This window comes from Colossoma macropomum, unplaced genomic scaffold, assembly GCF_904425465.1.
Source record: "Colossoma macropomum unplaced genomic scaffold, Colossoma_macropomum, whole genome shotgun sequence".
Lineage (NCBI taxonomy): Eukaryota > Metazoa > Chordata > Actinopteri > Characiformes > Serrasalmidae > Colossoma > Colossoma macropomum.
The window spans coordinates 25,089,253-25,111,890 of NW_023494786.1; the positions used below are offsets into that span (position 1 = coordinate 25,089,253).

The 22,638-nt window shown below is 35.9% G+C and overlaps 1 long non-coding RNA gene across 1 annotated transcript in view; it reads left to right on the forward strand.

The window, feature by feature from the left end:
* The window catches only part of LOC118804157, a 43,205-nt gene that overhangs the window by 14,882 nt on the left and 5,685 nt on the right, over positions 1–22,638 (forward strand). The window contains exons 2-3 of the long non-coding RNA XR_005006971.1: positions 4,214–4,408; positions 18,921–18,979. This is a non-coding gene — a long non-coding RNA (uncharacterized LOC118804157). The remainder of the gene's footprint in view (positions 1–4,213; positions 4,409–18,920; positions 18,980–22,638) is intronic.

A 22,638-nucleotide genomic window follows, 5' to 3' on the forward strand; every position in this document is an offset into this window, starting at 1 on the left:
TCAGAAACACTACAATAGCTTTAAAAAGTTTATGTCCATTACATCAGAGTGCATTTCTAGCCCGTGCGGTCAAAGTCATTAGCTGGGTCACATTGTCTGCACTCTTCATGCTGACGCGTTATTGTTGTCTGTGCTGCAGTCTCGATTTGTCTGATAATACATCATCCCTGTCAGAAGAAAACTCTATAACATTATAGGAGAAGGAAAATGTTCTTAACTTAACATCTGTTAATGTAATGTGATTTTATTCCAATGTGGACCATTTCTGTCGGTCCATTTATTATAAAATGTTCAGAAGGGCAGTGGGCATTTTCAGATGATATAATGACAAAAAACACAGAGTTTTCCCAATTTTGTTGGAAAATTGTTCTATCATTTGATAACAGCAGCTGTGATTTACACTGAAAAATTCATGACTAAAGGACCAATAGAAATGCTTCAAAAATACTTGGAATAAAATCTTGTTACATTAGCTTACTGAACATATTCTCATAAAGAAGTAAGACTGATTAAGACACATTAAATTCATGGATTTGTGTTGCATTTTCAAGCAAAGGTTCTTTTAAGTATGATCAGGTATATGTAAAACTGACATGTATCCAAACCCCCTTATGCGATGTTATGATCAGCAATGATATATACAAGTGAAACATGTTCATGCACTGAATGTTTATGTATTAAATCTGCATTATTCTGCATATAATGATTTTCTAAGTGAAAATATAATGCATATAATGATTTTCTAAGTGAAAATATGTTAACACATCCTCTAATATGACCCTTATCTGAGTTTAACATATTAGAAAAAAATTAAACATAAAATTTAAAATGTGCCATAACTTTTGCACAGGCCTCATGTTATGTTTTATTATTTTTGTCTGCTTATAAAATCAACAAAACGTATTCCACAAAGCAGGATTTCTCTGTTTAGCTAGATAACTTAAGCCCAAAGTTAAGCCTGTCCATTAGGAAAAGAGCTGAGGGACATTCTCATTGGTCAGTCCTCATCTTTGGGCTTAAGTTATCTGGCTAACAGAGAAATCTTGCTTTGTGGAATAGCCCTCAGGGGTGCCCAAACATTTACACACAGCTGTGCATCAGAACTTATTTGGGCTGTATTATGATATGGGTGCATCATAAAGACACAAAACAAAAGTAATAATTTCTATGACAACACTAGAAAGACAAAAAGAGCGAAGCTCGTCTTTTAGAGATTTTAGTAACGCCACTACTGTTCTAACACCTTTGTGTTGTCTGATTGCCTTTTTCATATCATTGCTTTAAGCATTCATAATCTAAGGCAAACATATAGGCCTAGATATTTACAGGCTGCGTAAAAAAATACAGTAGAAATGTTTAATAAGTGTGACAGGCACAAAACCTTTTAACAAAATGTCCTGTGCATTTGAATGCTGTATTTGTCAGTCAGGAGAAAGTCAGACAGATGGTGACTGGCTGCTGTATCCAGGCTACACGCAAACACTGCACTTGCATGTCTGTCTGCTCTCGTCTCTGCCTGTGGCCTGCTGGCTGAGTGCTGATGCTTCGTTTTCCTCTGTGACTGTCTGGACCAATCAGACGTCTCCCTCAAAAAATGCCCACAAGCTACCTAAATCTGGAAGGTCAGTTTAGGGCATTGAAGACACTGTAGAATAAGAGGGCTAGACATGGAAATGAAGATATTTAGGCGTAAAATATTCAGAGGAGAGGTTCCACTGGACAATAGAGAGCTGGAGTCGTGCAAAACTTTGAACACCCCTGCTCAAATTATTTAAATTAAATTGTTTATATAGTTTAGCTTGATTTTTCAAGTTAAAATATGTTTATAAATAATAAATAAGACATTTTCCAGCAAATTGTAGTGGGCCATTTTTATTTATTTAGTGAGTGTAATATATTGGAAAATATAAAAGAAAATACAGAATGTATGAGAACTTTTGCACAGACCACATTTTATGTTTCTTTGTTTTCCCTCAATTTGTTAAATTGAACAAATAAACAGTAATTATGCACTGAAATGTCACTGTAGAGGATCTTAACTTACTTTCACTCATAAAATCAATAAAACATACTTTCAGTGTAAGTCAATGGAACCAGACATTTGGGAATTAATTTTGGGTCATTTCTTTTGGTCCATTCATCATGAAATTTAAATGCAATGTAAAGGGCAATGGGTTCTTTCAAATTATGTCAAAAACTGAAAAATGACAAAAATTGAGATACAAGGTTTTGTTCCAACAGCAGCAGCATACATACACATATATATCGCTGTTGTTCGAAGAAAACCTTGTATCTCCAAAATGGTAACTTTACAGGAGAAGAAAAAAACCTACTTTACTTTTAATGTAAGTCAATGGAACCAGACTTTTTTCCAACTCATTCTGGGTTATTTCTTTTAGTCCATTCATCATGAAATTTACATACAATGAAAAGGGTAACAGATATTTTCAAATGATGCCAAAAACTGAAAAACGTCAAAAATGGAGATACGAGGTTTTCTTCCGACAACAGCAATAAGTTTGTGTATATATATATATATATATATATATATATATATATATACACACACCTATACACTGTATGTAACAATTAAATGCATGTGAATGTTCAGATTAAGAAGCTATTGCATATATATGAAGAAAATATTTGTTTGTGTTTGGGTTTATCATGCAGATTACAGTGGTAATATTCACAAAATTAGTGGTATTGAAAAAAATCCCACATACTGACATGCATCCAAACCCCCTTATATGATGTTATGATCAGCAATGATATATACAAGCACATGCACATGAAACATGTTCATGCACTGAACCTTTTTGTATTAAATCTGCATTACTCTTCTATAACAGTATCAATTGATATAATCCATACTGTGCAGCCGGCTGTGCATTCAAGAGTAGAACTCTGTTTTGTATCAAATTCAAGTTTTCAATCAGGCATCACGTGGAATTGTCTTAGTTATGTAAATATGTGAAGGAATTACAAGCCGTTAATCCCTGTTTTAACTGAAGTTTTAATCCCTGACTACAATTAGTCAATAATCCATGCAGCAAATTAGTCTAGTTATCTTCTAGCATGGACACTTTCTGTTCTTCACTCTGCTAAATTTTGCATGGCAACAGTGTAGAAGGAAAAAAACACACACAGAGCCAATGAGGGTATTTCCACTGAGCTTCAAGAATGAAAGCCAATTTCAGGATTGTGCACACGTTATCAGCTCACGTACAGCATTACAGCATTACAAATACTATTAATAAATAGATAAAAATACGAAGGAATGACAGCAGAGCAAAAATACAATTACTATAATAATAATACAGATTTATTACAGGCACTAAAATCTATATGTAATTAATATGTAATTCATATGCAACATTTGTTAGGCAAAGATGGCATCTGAATAATGTTGTACATGTAATATTTATAGTAAATATAAATTGCAGATTAATTACAGATTAATTACAGAATAATTACAGAATAATTACAGAAAGATCAAAGAATGCTGTAAATCTGATAAATAAAACAATAAACAAAAGACTCACCTCATGAAAGTGCATTAGGTGACCAAACAATGAAAATAAACATGCATTTCCCATAATTATAAAATTATAAATACCTCATTTTAACAAAACAAGCCTTCATACTACAAAAATATGTCCAGTAATTTTGATTTAATCAGCTGAACCTTCTCTTGGTTAAATTTCCTTCAGCAGTTCATCCAAACTGAAAAAATAGAAAATGTTACATTATACAAAAAATAATAATAATAATAAAGAAATGCATTTGAATGTAAGATATATGACATTAAATCATATCAAAAGCAGAGCTGAAGATAAACTCAATATTGCAGCTTTGAAGAAATTCAGCATGCTTATCCAGATGCACCATCAGCGACCAGAAGGAAGAGCGCGAGGGAAAGGTAGTGAGGATGAGCGAGAAAGGGAGACAGGGAGAATGAGACAGAGAGAGAGAGGGAGAGAGAGAGTGGCAGTTAAGTAAGAGAAATAAAGAGAGAGAGAGAGAGAGAGAGAGAGTTGGCCCACAACCCTGAGCTTGATTAAAAAAAATGCTTGCTAAGCTATCCATTTCACACATGCACCGGCAGGAGGTTCGATATATTCACCCGATCGATGAAGTGAACAGGCACAATGGCCAAATTGGACGAGGCCGCTTTTTCTCAAATCCTCGTCTCTGATGTTCCCCCCTGCAGTCTGCGCTGGTGCTGCGTTCAGAGAGCAGGGGGTTACCCCCAGGGCTGCTCCGCTCCATGGACCGGCCGAGCAGGTCTAGACCACTGAGTGACCCCCCGCATCGGCCCCTTTGAGGGAAAGGCAAGTTCGGTCAGCAGGAAGAAAGTGAGGCGTGGCCCCTTTTCAGTGAGGGAGCGACCCGCGGCCGTCCAGAGGTAAGCAGGGCAGGGAGAGCGGGCAGCTGCTGCCATGGTTACTAGCCAAGTATGAGGGTTCTGCTATTGAGGGGGCTTCTTTCTCATGCTCTCAGCCGGGCAGTGTCACACACTCTGAGGGAAGGCAGTGCAGGGGATTTCACTTCGACAAGCAGGGCTCATGGTGGAGGACAAACAGTGGGACAGACAGGAGGAGCGTGTCACATGACTGTGTCACTTACCTTAGTCATTTATATATTATTTCATCTTTTTTTTCAAAATTTGTTGTTTTTTATTTTGTACAGAATTTGAAAAAGGCAGCGGACTTTTACACCCTGTGAAAATGGAGCAATAGAAATGACCCAAAATGACTCGGAATTAAATCTTATATTAAAAGTAAATACTATTTATTTCCTCTGCTGTAAAGTTACTTTTTTGGAGATACAAGGTTTTGTTCTGACAGCAATGATATATTTATATAGGACAGAAATGACTAAGGTAAGTTCCATGGTCAGGTGATATGCTTCTACTTTCTGTTCCACTAGTTCACCATTTCTTAATGTAGTATGTATCATATATTTGGCTTTTTTGCATCCTTGTTCCTGTGAGTGTTTTGTGGTTTGTAATGAGCTAAAATCTGCTGTCCAGAGATTCTTTAGACATAGGATTCTTTAAAGGTGAAGTGTTAGAGGTGGTGGTGCATACTGTCTCCTTTGTATCTCATTTTTTTGTATCTCGCTTTATGTAATTTATTTTTTTTAGTCTTTCATGCAAATCATTCAAATGTATACACATTATTTTCCTGACTGTTAAACAAATTGCTTTTTTATGTGCATTTGTATCTCATTTATATTATTCTGAGATCATTTTAAACTGCACTCAAAACATGTAATAAAAACAGCACATTGTGCATTTTTGTAGGTATATTTCTATACATTTGTCTGTATACTATACTACTAAAATTGTATATATATATATATATACAATACTCACACACACACACACACACACACAAACACACACACAATTATATATATATATATAATTTTAGGATGTGAACAATATTTAACACAGTATAATATAAAAAGTACCTTGCAAAAACCACAATATTTCTTTAAATGGCTTTTAGCCAGTGTTTATTGGAGGACTGTGGACGATGCCCTTGTTAAAGCTTTGCAGATTATATTGATTCTTAATTAACCAAAGCAGTTGTTTTACATAATATTATTTTACAGCCTAGACCAAGGCTGGGAGAGACTGAGGACATAAAATGTGGCCTGTGCAAAAGTTACGGCATATTTCATATTTACTGTTACATTTGTTCACAAGTAAGTTCAGCAATAAATAGAAATTGTGCATGAAAAGTTTCAGAATAATGTCATATTTAAGTCTGTTCTCTGTAGAGGATCTATTAACTCATTTTTATTTATAAAATCAGCAAAATGTGAAACTTGCCCAGGGTGCCAAACACAAATAAGAAATCTATTAAAACCTCTCTTCTTTAACAAGGAAAACACACACACATATATAAATATAAATATGATTGCTGTCAGAATAAAACTTTGTATCTACCAAATGCTTTTCAGAAGAAAGAAACAAGTTCTTAACTTTTAATTAATATTAAAGAAACAAGACTCATTTCAAGGTACTTTTTAACCAAATTTGACATATAAATATATGAGACTTTAATACAATGAAAAGGTATGAAACGAGCAATAGATTTCAAAGGAAATAAAGAAGGTACGAGCTTTTGATCTGATGTCAATGATATGTAAAAAGGTAAAAAAGCGTGAAGGCACAGATAGAAGGAAACCAGTGTCTCAGTGACATGACTGCAAGCTGTTGTAATATTTATATACATTTAAAGTTTAACTAAAGTACGGCATAATTAAGATCCTCTGCTTCTGAATAAAGTGCAGCAATTTCACAAATTGTGAACTGAGTGAACTGTGAGTGATCTTGCAGTGCTGGTGAATCTCGTCCCAGTGGGTTCACTATAAGAATGCTGGCTGCAGCTGACACTTGCTCCTCCAGACAGACACTAAGATTCAGACAGATGGCTGGGCAGGCCAAAGGGGCAGAGCATGACCACGGTACTGATGGAGCGTGGGAAACTCTTTGGCTCACTTCACCTGCTCCTATATATGCAAGAACAAGACACTGTTTGTCAGTCACTGAGACAAAATGGCAGATTAAAATCATTAACACAGTAAAATAGTCGTTTAGTGCTTAACATGAAGCTCCAGTTTTTGTTTTTTTAATTCAGAGTTTGACTTCCAGGGTTTTTGAAGTGCTGAATGAACTAGAGCAGCTGGTAGAGGGCTGAGTGACGTTTATCTGGATATACATAGAGCAAAATTGAGATTTGCACTTCTGCAGGCTTTCATTTACAGTTTTTGTTTCCATGTTATCACCTCCACCACATGCCATTTTCTCTATCAAGTGGTATTATGCAGGTAGGCTGCAAGTGATAAGTGAGTTTATTGGGAGTTTTTTGAGAACAGGTGCCAGAGCATGTAGAATGTGTAAGAACACAGATAGAGTGGTTTAACATGGGCAAATCCATAATCATGGACTTATCAACAGGCAGACAATGGTAACCAGGAGGAGGATACGGGATAAGGTTCAGAAAAGCTCATTACAGCAGCAGGACTTGCTGCAAAGTGCTGCAGAAAACCATAGACTATCAATGTGTCTCTTTATGAGCGCATAAAGGAGAAACAGGTGCAGGTGATATTAAGGAGGTGGGCCAGGGAGGAACCAGAGATGTTGCAGACCAATCAGAAGCTGAGAACTTGATATGGAGTTTCTTTAGGTGGAGACTCAGTGATGCAAAGGTTACAGTGCTGAAAAGGGACAATAGGATGTTTATCTCCACATAATAATAATAATAATAATAATAATAATAATAACAACAATACTACTACTACTACTAAAAATAATAATAATAATTATTATATTATTATTATTATTATTATTATTATTGTTATTAGTATTTTTATAACTATTATTATTATTATTATTATTATTATGCTTTATTATTTTTACTTATATAAACATAACTATCAATGTGAATATATTTTAATGAAATTAATATTTGTTTCATTATCAGTAGTACTAGTTATTGCTATTATTATTATTAGGATCTTATTTAGGCAACATAAAATATATTCTGTTATTATTATTGTTAATAATAATAATAATAATAATAAGAAGAAGAAGAAGAAGAAGAAGTATTATTATTATCTGTTATTATTATTATTATTATTATTATTATTATTATTATAACAGAGAATGCAGATTCAATGTAACATAAATGAAATGATGATGATGATGATGATGGTGATTATTATTATTATGATAAATATTAGCATTAATATTAATGTTATCATTAGCATTATTATTAATGTTATTTTTATTACTTATAAATATTATTTAAAAAGTAACCAATTAAATTGATGTTAATTCTTAATGTATAATATATGTAAATATTATTATTATTATTATTATTATTATTATTATTATTAAATGAGTGAATCAATAAACATTTTATTGTGATTTAGAAGCGAAAGCTGATATTATGACTTGGTGAATGTGTAAAGAGAGCAGGGGGATCATTGACCTGGAACATTCGCTCCAGAAGAGTACAGAAAGTGAGAAAAGGGTGAGGGGAAGTTGGGAAGTGCTATTGGTGTCCTAACTCCTTTACGTCTATTGTTCCGAACAAAGGCCAGTCACAATAAGCCCTGGGGTAGATGGCACTCCACAGAATAGCCACTTTGGTGGGATTTAACGGGTTAATGCAGCACAAAAGGGGCTGAGGCCATGTAACACAGCAGGAGACCAACACTGGAAACACCAGGCGAGCATTCCAGACTCTGCTCTCAGTCAGCCTTGGCTTACAGCTCGATCCTACATACTTTCCCTACATGTATTTATGTGTGTTTAGTGATGGTGATGTGGTCTGATGAATTTACTGTATAACTTCACTCTCCATTGAAAGATACACTTTGCAGTGTAAAAGAAGATGCAGCAGGTGGAGTTACACACATGTAATATTCTGACCAAAGCAAACCATTTAAATAATACTGAGTTAACATACAGAGCAAAAGTCAGAGACCACCCTTCATTCATTTTATTTCCAGTCAAAACTGCCATTATGTACCAGATAATGAATTGAGCACTAATATATCTTTATCATTTTGAGCTTTATATAGCTTAAATGCTGTGAATGCAGCACAAGTAAATGATATGTAGCTTTATATTTTTTGAGTTATGTCAATTGCATGAATCAAACAACTGTGGTTTTGACATTTGCTTCCCAAAAGGAATGTGAGATTCTCTCCGGTTTACCTTTCATTAAACTGAGTTTGTATAATTCCCAGCGATGAAGCCCGTTTCCCTCAAGCTATTTTGATGATGGAGTGTTATCAGAAGGAATATGATTGAAGATCATCTCTCTTGGCAGCAGCTTTGCTCCAAAGAGATCAGTTAAATACATTTCTGAAATTAAAGCTTTTATTATCAAAGTGTCCTTTTACAGTTTCCGTAATAGACACTGTGAGAAAACCACGGTGAAAATGACCTTGAATTGTGAAAGAGACTCTTTTTCATTATGATTATTATTAATTTTAGGCTTTATTTTTGTGCTGTATCACACCAACATCTGCCATTCACAGTTGTATGCAAAAGTCTGTTGATGTTCTAAGTGAAAATAAGTTAACATGTCCTCTACAGAGAACACACTGATGCACATTTTAGTGCACAATTACTATTTACTTGCTGAATTTAACATATTGGGAAAAAAGAAAATATAAAACGTGGCCTGTGCAAAAGTTATGGCACCTTTTGTATATTGTTTCTTTTCCAGTATGTTAAACTCAACAACCAAAATTTGCCAAAAAAAAAAATGCCATATTCAAATATGTTCTCTGTAGAGGATGTGTTCACTTATTTTCACTTACAAAAATCAACAAAACATGTAATTTGACCAGGGGTGCCCAAACTTTTGCATGATAATAATTTCCAATTAGAGTACAAATTTAATACTGATTACTAAAATACAATATTCAATGCATGTCAAAGTATTTCTGCGCTTATTTTCTTTAAGTTGTTCATTCTTTCATTTATTCATTCATTTGCAAATATTTGAGGAAGCATTGCATTTGTACGCCCCAATTTTGGCGCAATTCAGGCAAATGTTGGCAAATTTAGTGGCCATAGATATTTGTAATGTGCTCTGTTGGCACTGCATCATATCCCACTGGCTCTTTTGTGATGTCTATAGCTATTTATGAATAGTGCCGTCCTCCTGAGCGGAGCTGGCATTAGACCACAGAAAATGAGCACAGCTGAAAAGTAAGTATCAGTTTCATGCTGCTCTTTGTTTTGATTCCACCCCTGAGGAATCCTTCCCCTCACTTGACCTCCGCTTTTCTTGTGATGCATTTCGGCAGGGTTTCCATTAGCCTCCTCCTTCAGGGATAAAGCAGCTCGTTTAGCCTTGCAGTTTGCGATGGACGTGCTGTTGCGCTGCTCACTGTTTCCATTTTCCATGCTGTCCTACCCATCTTCATTAGTTTAATGTGCCCATCACCTATGGTCAAAACAAAAAAGCAGCAGACATCCAACACGATTTGACACAGATTCAGGCTGGTGCCTGTTCTTATACCTCAGAGCTAACTGCGGCACATATTTGCCCATTTCAGTGAACATTATGTGGGGCTTTTAAGCACTGATGCATTCAGACCCATTACTAAAGGCATTATTCTCTTCACATGCTTGGTGACAGGACAGAATGCTACATGGTACAACATGCAGAGTGAGCAGGATGTGAACTAGGCCTAAGATGCAGTGAAGAACAGAACATCTTGTTCCGATCCCCGCTGAGATGTAGGATAATTGTGGTTATATGGAAAGAGAACATCTTAGTGGAATGGCAATTTCTATTCTCTCACATTTTAAAGAGAATGATTGATACATGGCTAGAAATTGAAATGTTTCGCCCAATTATTTGTTCTAAGCCAGGTGTGGGAACAATGGGACAAAACGTCAGGCTGTTTAATACATTTATACTTTTAAAACAGCACTTTTAGGTGCTGTTTACATTTTTATAGAATTAAATAAAAGTCAGAAACCACCTTCAAATGTCCAAATGGCCATGATGTTCTCCATTTTTTATGATGTTTCTGCCTAGAATAGATACAATATAATTCACTTGCCTAAGAAAGGGGAATGTCAAAGGAAAATGTGTTAAAAAAAACAAAAAGAATTTCCAAAACTGGATTTTGAGAAGTGATCTAAATATATTAGCAGATACAAAGAAAATGGGACTCCTAACAACCATGCCAGACCTGATAAACCAACAAAACTGTCTCCATCAACTAAACAATACTCAAACCTTTTCTAGATCTGATCTGGAAAATAAAACCACAGGTGTGTCTGTCCATCCTTCCTTTGTGAGAAGACAGCTCAACAATAGTCTGAAAGGATGTGTAGCTGTCAAGAAGCTCTTACTGAGAAAAGGAAACAGATGAAAAAGAAGATCATTTGCACAAGAACTCTAAACTGGAGTCTAAATTGATGAGTCTAAATTTGTTATTGGGATTAATTGGATTGTGAGAAGCAGAAAATGCAACCAACCTCTAAGACTGAACAATATTCCTGCAAATGTCTTTAATCTAACTAATTAAAAACTAAATGCACTAAATACTGAATGTTTTAATATGCTAAATACTGAATGCTTAGAATTTAAAATCATCTATATTTTTTTTAGTATATATTGTTTGCTTTTTTCTAACACTGAAATTTGAATATCCTGTATTTAAAGGCTGTTTTCACTTGAAGTTGAATAAATGAAGGCTGTTCTCTGACTTTTCACAGTCAGCTTAATACTATTTCAATAGCTTGCTTTGGTCAGAATTCTATTCTTTTTTTTTATTTAAAACCTTCACCTTCTGTACCTTTTACAATGCAAAGCATCTCTTTAAATGGAGAGTGAAGATACACAGCACATTTATCAGACCAGCACTAAATTGGCTGATCATTTTTAACATTTATCTCTATTCACTGTTGTTTATGTGTAGAAAGTGTCACATTTCATCAAAGCACTGAAACTGCCTCATCATATTAATATTAAATGGACGGAATCTCAACTTTCCGATTCTTTTTGGTAAGTAGCCATTAACACTGTGCATAGTTGATCAACATGCTGCTCAAAAACAAGGAAGGTAATTAAGCTAAAATGCAGTCTGAATTCATGCTTCATGCAAGGTGCTTTTGAAAGGCCAATCAAGCAAATGCTTTCACAGGCCTTTTGAGATGCTGTAAGCATCGATCCTGACAAAGTGCCTTAGTTAGTCACTTGGAGGGTTATGTTTATTTTCAAGCCTTCAAGTTCATTTAGAAATTCGTAACGTCTACAAGGCTTTGATGTAGGCCAGTGGAGGAATTATTGATGATTGTAAGAGCAGAGATGGGTAGTAACTAGGAAACATTTACTCAGTTACATGTACATAAGTAACATTATAAGTAACATATTGTTGAAATTGTACTTTCCTGAGTATTTTCAAATAATAATAATTTTACCTCTAAGCATATTTGTAAGGAAATGAATCTACTTTCATCTTTAGCCATTCATATTGACTTATTAGTTTATTTTGTATGCGTGTGTGTGTGTGTGTGTGTGTGTGTGTGTGTGTGTGTGTGTTCAAAGGGGAATTCCACTGCCTTTTCAAAATTGCATAATTCAATCGCTGAGTGGTTTGATATGATTTGTTTAAATTGTTCATCATAAACATTTAAAATATAATAAAATTTAAAATACAAAATTTAAAAATACTTTTAAAGCCCAAAGCTTGCCTCAGAACTACACTAAAAGTAAAATTCCCCTTTAATTTCATGATGTCATGTTGGTAACAGTCTCTGTAGGCCTTTGTAATTGGTTACACATTTGGCTTTGGAGTTTTTTGTTTTATTTAAGACCAAAAGAATCCCAAAGAGAGAAGAATAGAGCCTAACAAGCTTCGGTTCCTATACTGAAAGATGCTGCATGTACTAAGACGTTCCACTGCAGTTCTAAGTTACTGAGTACTTCAGTAGTTTTTTTGAGCTGCAAGTTTTTCCCTTCTCCTCAAGTTGTTTCTGGGCTTGAGTCTTTATTTTGATGGACTAACTTTACTTTTACTTGAGTATTGATTTAGCCTGCTCTACCGACACTTAAAAATAAGGGTGCCAAACGGGGTCATTTGGAGCACTTTTGGATCCTTAAATAACCTTTCAGTGAATATTTCTTCAAAGAACCATTCTTGTAAATGCAATGCTTGTGTGCGAAGAGATCACATAACATAAAGGTTCTATACCGGTTAAAGGCCACTGCTAGAACCATGAATGCAAGCCAGGAGCCAGCTATGATCCACACTGTGTTCATGCTGTGTTGCCATTTCTATGCATGGGCATTTGACAAATTTTCACAATGAAATTCTGTCTGATTTTATCCTCCCTCCTTGTGATATCAGGCTCAGTGACTTAGACCAAGCATGTCTGATCCAGAAAGATAGAGTCTGCTGATACACAGATAAGATCTGCTGTTCCACTGCATGACGTTGAAGCTGAGTACTCCTGAAAGGCTGTATTTTGAATTACTCCCAGCTGAATTTACACACAATTTATCTTACTATAGTACTGCGCAAAAGTCAGGGATCAGCCGTGATTTATTCAGTTTCAGACAAAACGTCCCTTAAGCATGTTATTCTTTTTTAAGGAGAAATTTCAGAAGTGATTAAATATAAGATTAACCACTTGCACAGGGTAGAAAAACAAGTCAAAGGATAATAAGTAATAATTAAAGTTCATAAATTATTTAAGGATGGGACTCCTAAGAACAGTGCAAGACCTGGTAGACCACCAAAACTGTCATGATCAGATTTGCAGCACTTAAAGTTTTCATCTTTGAGAGAGAGGAGCAAGTCAAGCTCTGCTCTTACTTCAGATCTGATAAAATCCACAGGTGTTTCTGTCCAAAAGAACAACATTCGCAAATCAAAGAAGCTGCTGGTGTTCTGAGAACAACTAACTGACCATCCTAGAGTCACACTGAATGTCACTGAATGTGTTTGGGATTACTTGGATCATGAGAAGCATAAAATGCAACCAACTTCTCAGACTGAACTGAAGTGTGGAAGAATATCCCTGCAGATTTCTTTGAAAAAACTGAAATGAATATAAAGAAGGGAAGCTGTACTAAAGGCAAAGCGTTGAAACATACAATATACATACACTGAAAAATGAATGTGTACTTAATGGCCGTTTGACTGGAAATGTCATGAATGAAAATTTGGTCTCTGATTTTGCACAGTACTGTATGAGAAAACATAGAACACAATAAGAATGAACAGATTGTCTCTGTTGTGCTGATTGTGGAGTCAAATCTTACTCTTTTAGACTCCCTCGAATCTTTCAGACTTACCCATTTTGGACATTCGACTGTGGGTGTGCAAAAACATATTTGAGCTGTGTGTGAGGCCTAATGCAGGTTGCATGTTTGCTGTGCCCATTCTTGCTCTCCCCTAAACGGACCCCCACTTTTTCCCCTCATTGCTTCTACCCACAGCTTCACATCCAGCAGCTGCCGCCAACAAGTCCCGCTAAAATAGTGGCCGTGTTTAGTCTGGCACCGCGCAGCAAGATTGATTGGCAGCTGGGTCAAACAAAGTCATTTTCTTGGCTCCTCTCCCAGGCAAATCTCTGCCTCGCGTTGGGTTAGCGGTATCAGGTCCCTTTCCAGAGGGGCTGACCAAAGCGCTCTCCTTATTCACCTCAGGTTCATTGCTCTGAATCCATCCAAACATTTGTCAGCTTGATGAAGGCTTAAACACGGCACAAAAGGATGCAAATGAGTGAGTGGCAGCCAGAGGAAAAGATTCAGCTATTGTTCTTAATGATGAGGGGTGGAACACGGATTGCTCCGAGCGGGCCCTTTCTGTTTCTGTACAGTGCTAAAGCCCAGTTATTTCACATTTGGCCATTTATCAGGCAGCAGAGGGACCTACTCACTGACAGGTTTACATCTGGAAAAGTGCGCTGTGGTAATGTAGGCCTGTTTACACCAAATTACACTTTAGACGCCTTTGAGACTGACAGCCGCACGCAGGTGCTTTGCCCTGTTGAAATGGGCCTTGGACCTGAATTTCTTGACTTCAAATTTGCAACGTGTTCTAAGTTAGCATAGGCTGACGTCATGGCTAATGTGATGCTTTTTCAAATCCTGTCTTTGTCATCATGTATCCTGTCTAAATGTTAGTTTTGTTGGCAGTGTTATTACCACAGTGCATAGTGCTTGTAAATTGTTTTGCTGCTGGAGATGGGTGAAAAAGTGGTATAACAACCTATAAATCAGTAAACAAAACCTAATTATCAACGAAGTTTACTGCCTGGTAGGAAACTTACTATGCTTTGCCTTGCCAGCAGATAAATAGTTTCGCTGTTGGGTACAAAAATGGTATATCAGCAATCAAATCAGTAAACAAACTAAGCATAATTATGTTCACTGCCTCGTAAACCACTATACTTTGCTGGACAGTAAACAGTCTCGCTGCTCAAAATGGGTGAAAAAAAATGCTACACCAACAAGCAAATCAGTAAACTAAACATAATTATACACTAAAATGCCTGGTAGACACCCGTTATGATTCTAATTCTAATGAGAGTCTACACTCATTATTTGCATTATACAGTTATAGAAGTTAGGGAGTTTCCAAGTTTTCTCAGTCCATCTTAAAGACAACAAGTCAATAAATTGCATTCAGAAAAGAAGGAAAAAAAGAAGAAACGAGACTTGAAACAGTCAACATGAACCCATTAACACACTTGTCAATGCAGGATTAGGTCTGCATGGGCCCATTCCTCAATTTTTCATGAAAGAGATCCAAAGCATTGGTCTAGTCAGAGCCATAAGCCTGGGAGATTTTGGAGAAGAGTGTGATGCATCTGCCAGAGTTCTATTTTTTGTGTGTGCAACTTTAATAGGATTCAGGCCCTGCTGAGGCTTATTTTCACTCGGTAAAATGCGGTGGAGTGTGCGAGTCATGAGTCCTGTCATATGTTTGAGTAATTGCTACGAACCGAGTGACTCCACGATTCATGTAACGCTGCCTTGTGGCCAAATAGCACGTGAGCGGACCCACTCAGCTGCTGCTTGCACTTTCTCATTTAAGATAAATGGTGCCATTGACTTCACTCTACATGTGTGCAAATAGCCAGTGTGTGGGCCAACACATCCACACATTGTTTCCCCAGATAAACGCCTCCTTAGGTTCCTACTTTTCCATACCGTTATTGCACTTTATGACGCTTAATTAGGTTTCTATTCTCATATGATGTATGAGAGACATTAGGCACTCTGTCTGTTGGAATTCTGCACATGTGGAAATGTCTAAACTTTAGAAAAGAACACTGGGTATCATGTTGATTAGGGGTTTACATCATAGGTAGACATTGCTTACATCATTTTGCATTGGCCTGACTAGTGATACACGCAAAACATGAACTGCATGAACAGTACTGTGCAGTTACAATTAAAAAGCTGTTTATCTGGGCAGCTATTTATCTGGACGTTATCTGGGCACTGTTTATTTGCTCATAAACATGAATATTACATAAATACAAATAATAATAACACAGTAAGTATTGATTTTACATAATGTGTTCATTTAACCATTTCCAAGCTTATTGAGAAAGTAATATTTATAGCTATCATTCAATACCAGGTTTGGCTGATCAGTCATTCATTATGTTAAATCAAGTATTCTGCTGATGGAATTTAACAAATTATGTGATGACTGAGGACATCCAGGAGAAATCTGGGACCAAATTTATTCTTTAAACTAGCTCGCAAGATATCAACTACTTTTTTGAAAACAAGAAATTCTTGTTACTTTGTTCTGTATTTGTGGTTATTTGTATTTATTCTAATGATATATGGTGCTTTTACAAGTAAAAGCATATTTATTGTAAAGATAAATGGGGGTAAACAATATGCTTAGGTGCCCAAAACCTTTGCACAGTACTGTGTTAGCCTACAGATGTATACATCCAGCATGCTTAATGTGCCAAAATGGTTCTTTGGAGTGCAGCCAATAAAGAATTAATTTTGTTTGGCTAAAAAATCGTTCAATAGATGGTTTGTTAAAGGACTAGTTTTGTAAATGACTTGTGAAGGTGAAGAACTTTTTTAAAGCTACAGTATATACGTTTTCTTTAAATATTGACAAAAAACATACAAAGTGCAGTTTTAAAATTGCCTAATATGAAGGTTTTTTCCTAAAACTGTGCATCTTACCAAGAACTCTATAGGAACCCTTATTTTTAAGAGTGTTTTGCAGTGAACACTGACCACCAGCAGGCCAATCAGTTAATCATCCAGCAGTAAAATCTTTTATAAAACATCATCCTTCAACAGGTTACACTTCACAGCTTGGCCTACAGTTTAAAAAGTCGAATTGACCAAAGTTTGTTTGAAACGGAAAGGCTCAAGTGAGAGTTATAAACAAAATACTAATTCTGGTCTTGATATGATATCTGAAAAGTTTCAATTGAATTGTCAAAGAACATGCCTTTAGGGTTTATTAGGGTTTATATAGGGTATATATATGGATTTTCCACTTTTTGTGCTTCCAACAGTGTCCAGGAATGATTCAGTTTGCTGGACAAATAAGCACAATTCTGTCATATAACATTATTTGTGCTAACATTGGACAGAACCTATATTGAATGCCAAACATTATAGGCTAGTACAAATGTTACTTACCACATATTAACCAACAGCCTTAAACAAATCTGTGTGTTAAAGAAAACATGTTTGTTAGTGTGGCTGCTAACAGCATTTGATTTTCTCTGTCTTCATGGCTGTTGCAGAGTTAAACATTAAAAAATGTATCTGACGCTTCTCAGCATGTTGAGATGCAAGTTTTTTCCTTACTCCTCAAAGTTTTAAACTGGAGCTTCACAGCCTGAACAGCAAACTGGAGAGCATTTCTCAGTCCATATTTCTATGCTTTATCATACAGGATAACAAGCAAATGTATTATTGACTGTCAGATCAGTATTTTGTTGTGCTGTTGCTCAAAATGTTTTTTACACTGTTTAAAGAAGAGCACAGATTTAACCTCCTTTGTGGATCAACAACTACTTTGCATCTGATTAATAAGAGGAAATGAATGGAGATTTGAGCACAAATGATGAATCAGCTTCAAAGCAAGTGCTGCCATAAATCAGCCTACCAGGGCGTTGTTTACTTATCATTTACATAAATCACACCCTAATTCATGCAGCTGTTTGGCCAATAAAAGAACAGCATTCAGAGCCAGTAGCTATGCTTATAGGTGGAGTCTGAGGTCAAGCAGTGCACTGCTTCCCCTACTGACTAAACTTTATTTGTTAAAATTAGGCCTCCTTGAGGAATAAAATGTATAAAATTAACAAATGCATGTATGTACAGTAATGTATTTCATATAAATTCATATAGATGTCACAACCATCTAAGGGCTGGCAGTTCAATCATGGAGTCCAAGACAGTACAACTGGCCTGGCTTTCTCTAAATGAATATGCATTGCTAGTCATGTGTTAGCTGACATAACACGATTGGCAGTTAGCATTCTCCTCCAAGCATGTTGAGCTGTCCAGTAACGTTGTGTTAGCAGCAGTGTGATAAGATGTGGTGCTGCTGCACGTGCCTGGGAGGAAGCACGTGTCAACCTTTATCCTCCCAACTTTGCTGCATTTTGTGATATTAAGAGTCTAATGGGCTAGATAGTGGGTTAAACTGGCCAGAGTTAAATTGGATAAAAAACTTTTTCTCTTAAAAGCTTATTCAGTGACTTTGAAATCCGATATGAGTCAATGGGGATTTCCCACCATTCATTAATTCATTTTCAAGTTTAAACTCGGTCCAGAGGCAACCAATAATTTGCAGCTTACTCTAAAACATGTTTCTGTAATTGAATTAGCAGTGAAAGCATCACTCACACAGCAGCTTTGCTCTCACTCCATAAAAAGCATCACTGTTTTCTGTCTACTGCTCATCTGAAGATGACAGACTTTTCGATTTGTTATGATGACATTTTGTAATGGAGATCATGTGACTCTCCGTGATTGATGTGGGAGAGATGAAAGTAGAAAAACAGGAGGTTAGCAATCATAGCATGGTAGATGTTTAGCATAGAATGTGTTAGTCTACTTTATGCTTATAGTTTTCCCTGGGAAGCCTGAGGATGTACAGTATTATCAAAGGACCGGTATGTTACATTTTTCTTTTTTTTTTCCTGAGATCCACTTATGGCATTTGTATGGTTTTATATCACAAAAACGATAATAATTCAAACGTGACCATTTTTCAGCCTGTCTTGTTTTTGTTTATGTAAATTTAACACTGATATATGTGGCAGATTAGTAATAGGCTAATACTAAACAGAGTATTGTAGTAGCATACTTTTGTGATATGAAAACTTGACAACATTATCTTCTTTCACTTTTCAGGTAAAAATGAAGGTTTGAAGATGACAACTTAAAAGAAAATGAGGACACTTGGCCTCAAGGTAAGTGCTGAGCTCTTCAAGTTATTCAGCTAATGTTTTAGTTAATAAATGAATAGACTGTCTCATCAGAAGAACCCTCTATAATCAAAGCTGCTCATATGTTACTAAAATCCCTTAATAAGTTTATGATGAAGAGAAATTTGATCTGCTACATATAAGGAGCTTGTATAGCACACTGCCAGTCCATGTTCTGCCAGTGTGTTTGGGCGTGGTTCATTTCTTTCAGCAACATTGCTCTTGGCTAATAAATGCGGAATCAGTGTGGAGCCACTTGTCATTAACCCGTAGATCCGATCTTGTGGTAAATTCAACAGCACAAGCTCGTCTCTATGGGTCTCTGTCTCTGTGGTAGACCAGCTCTTAGCTTTCTATCAGTTTACTTCTATGTATGTCTTTAAATGCATCATAAAGTCCTAAAAAGGGTGATATAGAACAGTGTCATACAGTCAGTGTATATATAAATAGTTAGACATAGAGTTGTAACCCTAAGCATTGTAAGATTTATGTTATTTTCTTTGTTTTATTTTATTTATTACTATTTTTACTAATTCATGTTAAGTCTAATGAATTCAATTGACCACTATTGATTATGAGTATGATTATGAGGAACTGTGTGCATCCGGGTTGAGGTAGTAGGTTGTATGGTTTAGAATTACATCCTGGGAGTTAACTGTACAACCTTCTAGCTTTCCTTGGAGCTCACTAAAGTCATCGAACAGGAGAAATTGCCCGTAATTGTTTATGTATTGTGCAAAATGCTTAGCTTGAGCTTAAACATTATGCATAATTAACTTTTAATGCCTGTGTACATGTACGTCTGCACAAAACTAGAGCAGAAGAAGAAATTTGTTACAGCTCCGTCTGCTTTTGAGAAAGTTGTGGCTGATGCTGTGTAGTATATACTACAAACCCAGTTCCAAAGAAGTTAGGACTGTATGTAAAATGGCAATAAAATCAGAAAGCAGTGATTAGTAAAACACACAAATACACAATATTTGATGTTTTACCTTTTAAACTTACTTCTTTTTATAAATATGTGCTCATTCCAAATATGATGCCTGAAACATGTTCCAAAAAGACTGAGACAGGAGCATGTTTACCACTATGTGACATCACCTCTCCTTTTAATAGTACTTTGTAATGTGACCAAAGAGACAAACTGATTCGGTATTAGAGGTGGAAACAAGTCTTCAGCTGCACTACCATATGGTGCCTTTATTGTCATATGTTGCTCTTTATAATGTGCCACTTTTTTAACTAGGATACAGCCAAGCCAATCTAGCACCCACACTCTCTGATTACGCAGCCATGCTGTTGTAACACATGCACAGTCATGTTGAAGTAAGCATGGATGTCCCTGAAAAAGACGGCATCTAAAAGGCAGCATATGTTGCTCCAAAATGTGTATCTTTCAGTGTTAATGCCTTACTGATGTTCAAGTTACTCACGCCACTGACACTAACACCCACAGACCATAACAGACCCTGGCTTTTGAACTTTACAGTGGAAAATGTCTGGATGGTCCTTCTTTGGCCTGGAGAACACAACATTCATTACTTCCATAAACAATCTGAATAGTTGATTTGTCAGACCACTCTACATGTTTCCACTGCGCATCAATCCATTTCAGATGTGTTCAAGCCCAGAGAAGTCTGGGTTTCAGGACATTGTTGCATAGGGCTTAGTACAGTCTTAACTTGCATTTGTGGATGCACCGATGAACAGCGTTTTTTAACAACAGTTTGTTAAAGTACTCCTGATCCCATGTGGTGATATCCATCACAGAAACATGTCGGTTTTTAATGCAGTGCTGTCTGAAGGGTTGGAGGTCACAGCCATTTAGTTGTGATTTTCGGTCTTGCTTTTTAAGCACAGAGATTTTTCCAGATTCCCTGAATCTTTTAATAACACTATGTGCTCTACAGATTGGAATACCTAATATCCACTTATTGAGGAACGTTTTTCTTTTTTTCTCATTCTTTCCTGGATGCTCCCAAGTATGATTACATCAGCTCTTTACATTTCACAGTGTTCCTAATCTTAAATTGCCCCTGTCTCAACGTTTTTGAAACATATTGCAATTTCAGAATGAGCAACAATAAAACATATAGTTGATAAGAAAAAACAATACATATCTTGCCTTTTACTGCTTTTCTTTAAGTACGGGTCAAGATGGATTTAGAAAATTGCTGCTTTCTCTTTTTATTTGCATTTCACCTACTGTCACAACTATTTTGGAATTGGGTTGTAGTACATAGTAATTTTTTAATATCACTTTTGATTTCCCAGTTCTTAAATGCAATTTGGAAATAAATGATCAAAGTGTCAGTGGTGGAAAGCTTTTTATATAGACTGTGATTAATTCTTTCAGTAATGCATGTCCAGTATTCTAGTATTCAAAGAAGTATGAATAATGATTGTCAGTAATGACAATGAACATAGTTCTTAAGCTAATTTAAAAGTGTTTTTCTACGGGCAAGGCTGAATGTAATTGAGTTTTTTATTGTCATATACATTGTCTTTTGCTTTACAGTAAAGGTGTTCTTTCACTGTATGTTAGCAGAGCTGTTAGCAGAGATGGCTAGTAACTAGTTCCATTTACATTTTTATGGATTTGTGCTTTATTGTTCTTTTTTTAATGAAAATTTTACTTATGCTTAAGTACATTTGTGAGAAAAGGATCCTGCTGTTACATTTTAGTCATTAAAGCTCCTCTTACTTTGGAGCTTTAGCATTTTATTCTAGACCAAGTATGCATGCAAAAGAGAAGAACAGAACTGAAAAAACTTACTTCCTATGCTAAAAGGTGCTGGATGTCTATCAGATGTTTAGCAATAATAATTGATACCCATAATGATAAATACATAAATTGTTAATCATACAAATACATGCTACAATACAGTAAAATGACTATAAACTATTCTTTTAACCTTCATAATTAGTTAAAAGAAATTGAAACAGTGTGTGTTTATGACCAGGTTTATGAATACTAGTTGATTTGTAATTCACAATGCATTGAACATTATGAGGCTTTTGGGCCAAGCTTTGTTATTAGTTTACAAATGCGTATAGCATGTTGCTGCTCACCGTTCAAGCAACAAACAATAAAAAAAAATAAGAATTATGAAAAAAAAAGTTTCTTCATTAAAATAAAATCTTCACTGCATATTCTTTATGATGCGCACAGAATTAATTCAATGATAGCCAATATTTTTCATACCCATTTGCCTTTTTATTTTAAACTGACAGCTGACCTTCACTCACAGTTTTGATTCTACTCTTGCCACCTAAAAACTCACATTGCAAAATCTCCATCTTACCAATAGAGGGTTTGGGAGAGTGACCAGTAGGTGACCTTGTTATCCTAAAGCTGCTGTACAAATGTTGTTTAGACTCAGACGTGTCACAGAGCTAGCTTTCACTTTATGGTCAGTAAATAAGCATAATGTGTGTGTGGTGCTCCGAGGTGTCATCGATTTGTCTGGAGCTGCTCCTTTCGCTGCTGTGTCAGAGACCTTCACAGATCAATGCAGACTTGACCTTTAACCTCTGCAAGAAATCAATAGCATTGACTTGGAGGCTTCTGGGCTGCATTGATAGAATGGCCTGGCGTTTATTGTGACAAGACTGGATAGTTATTAATGTTTGCACACATTACA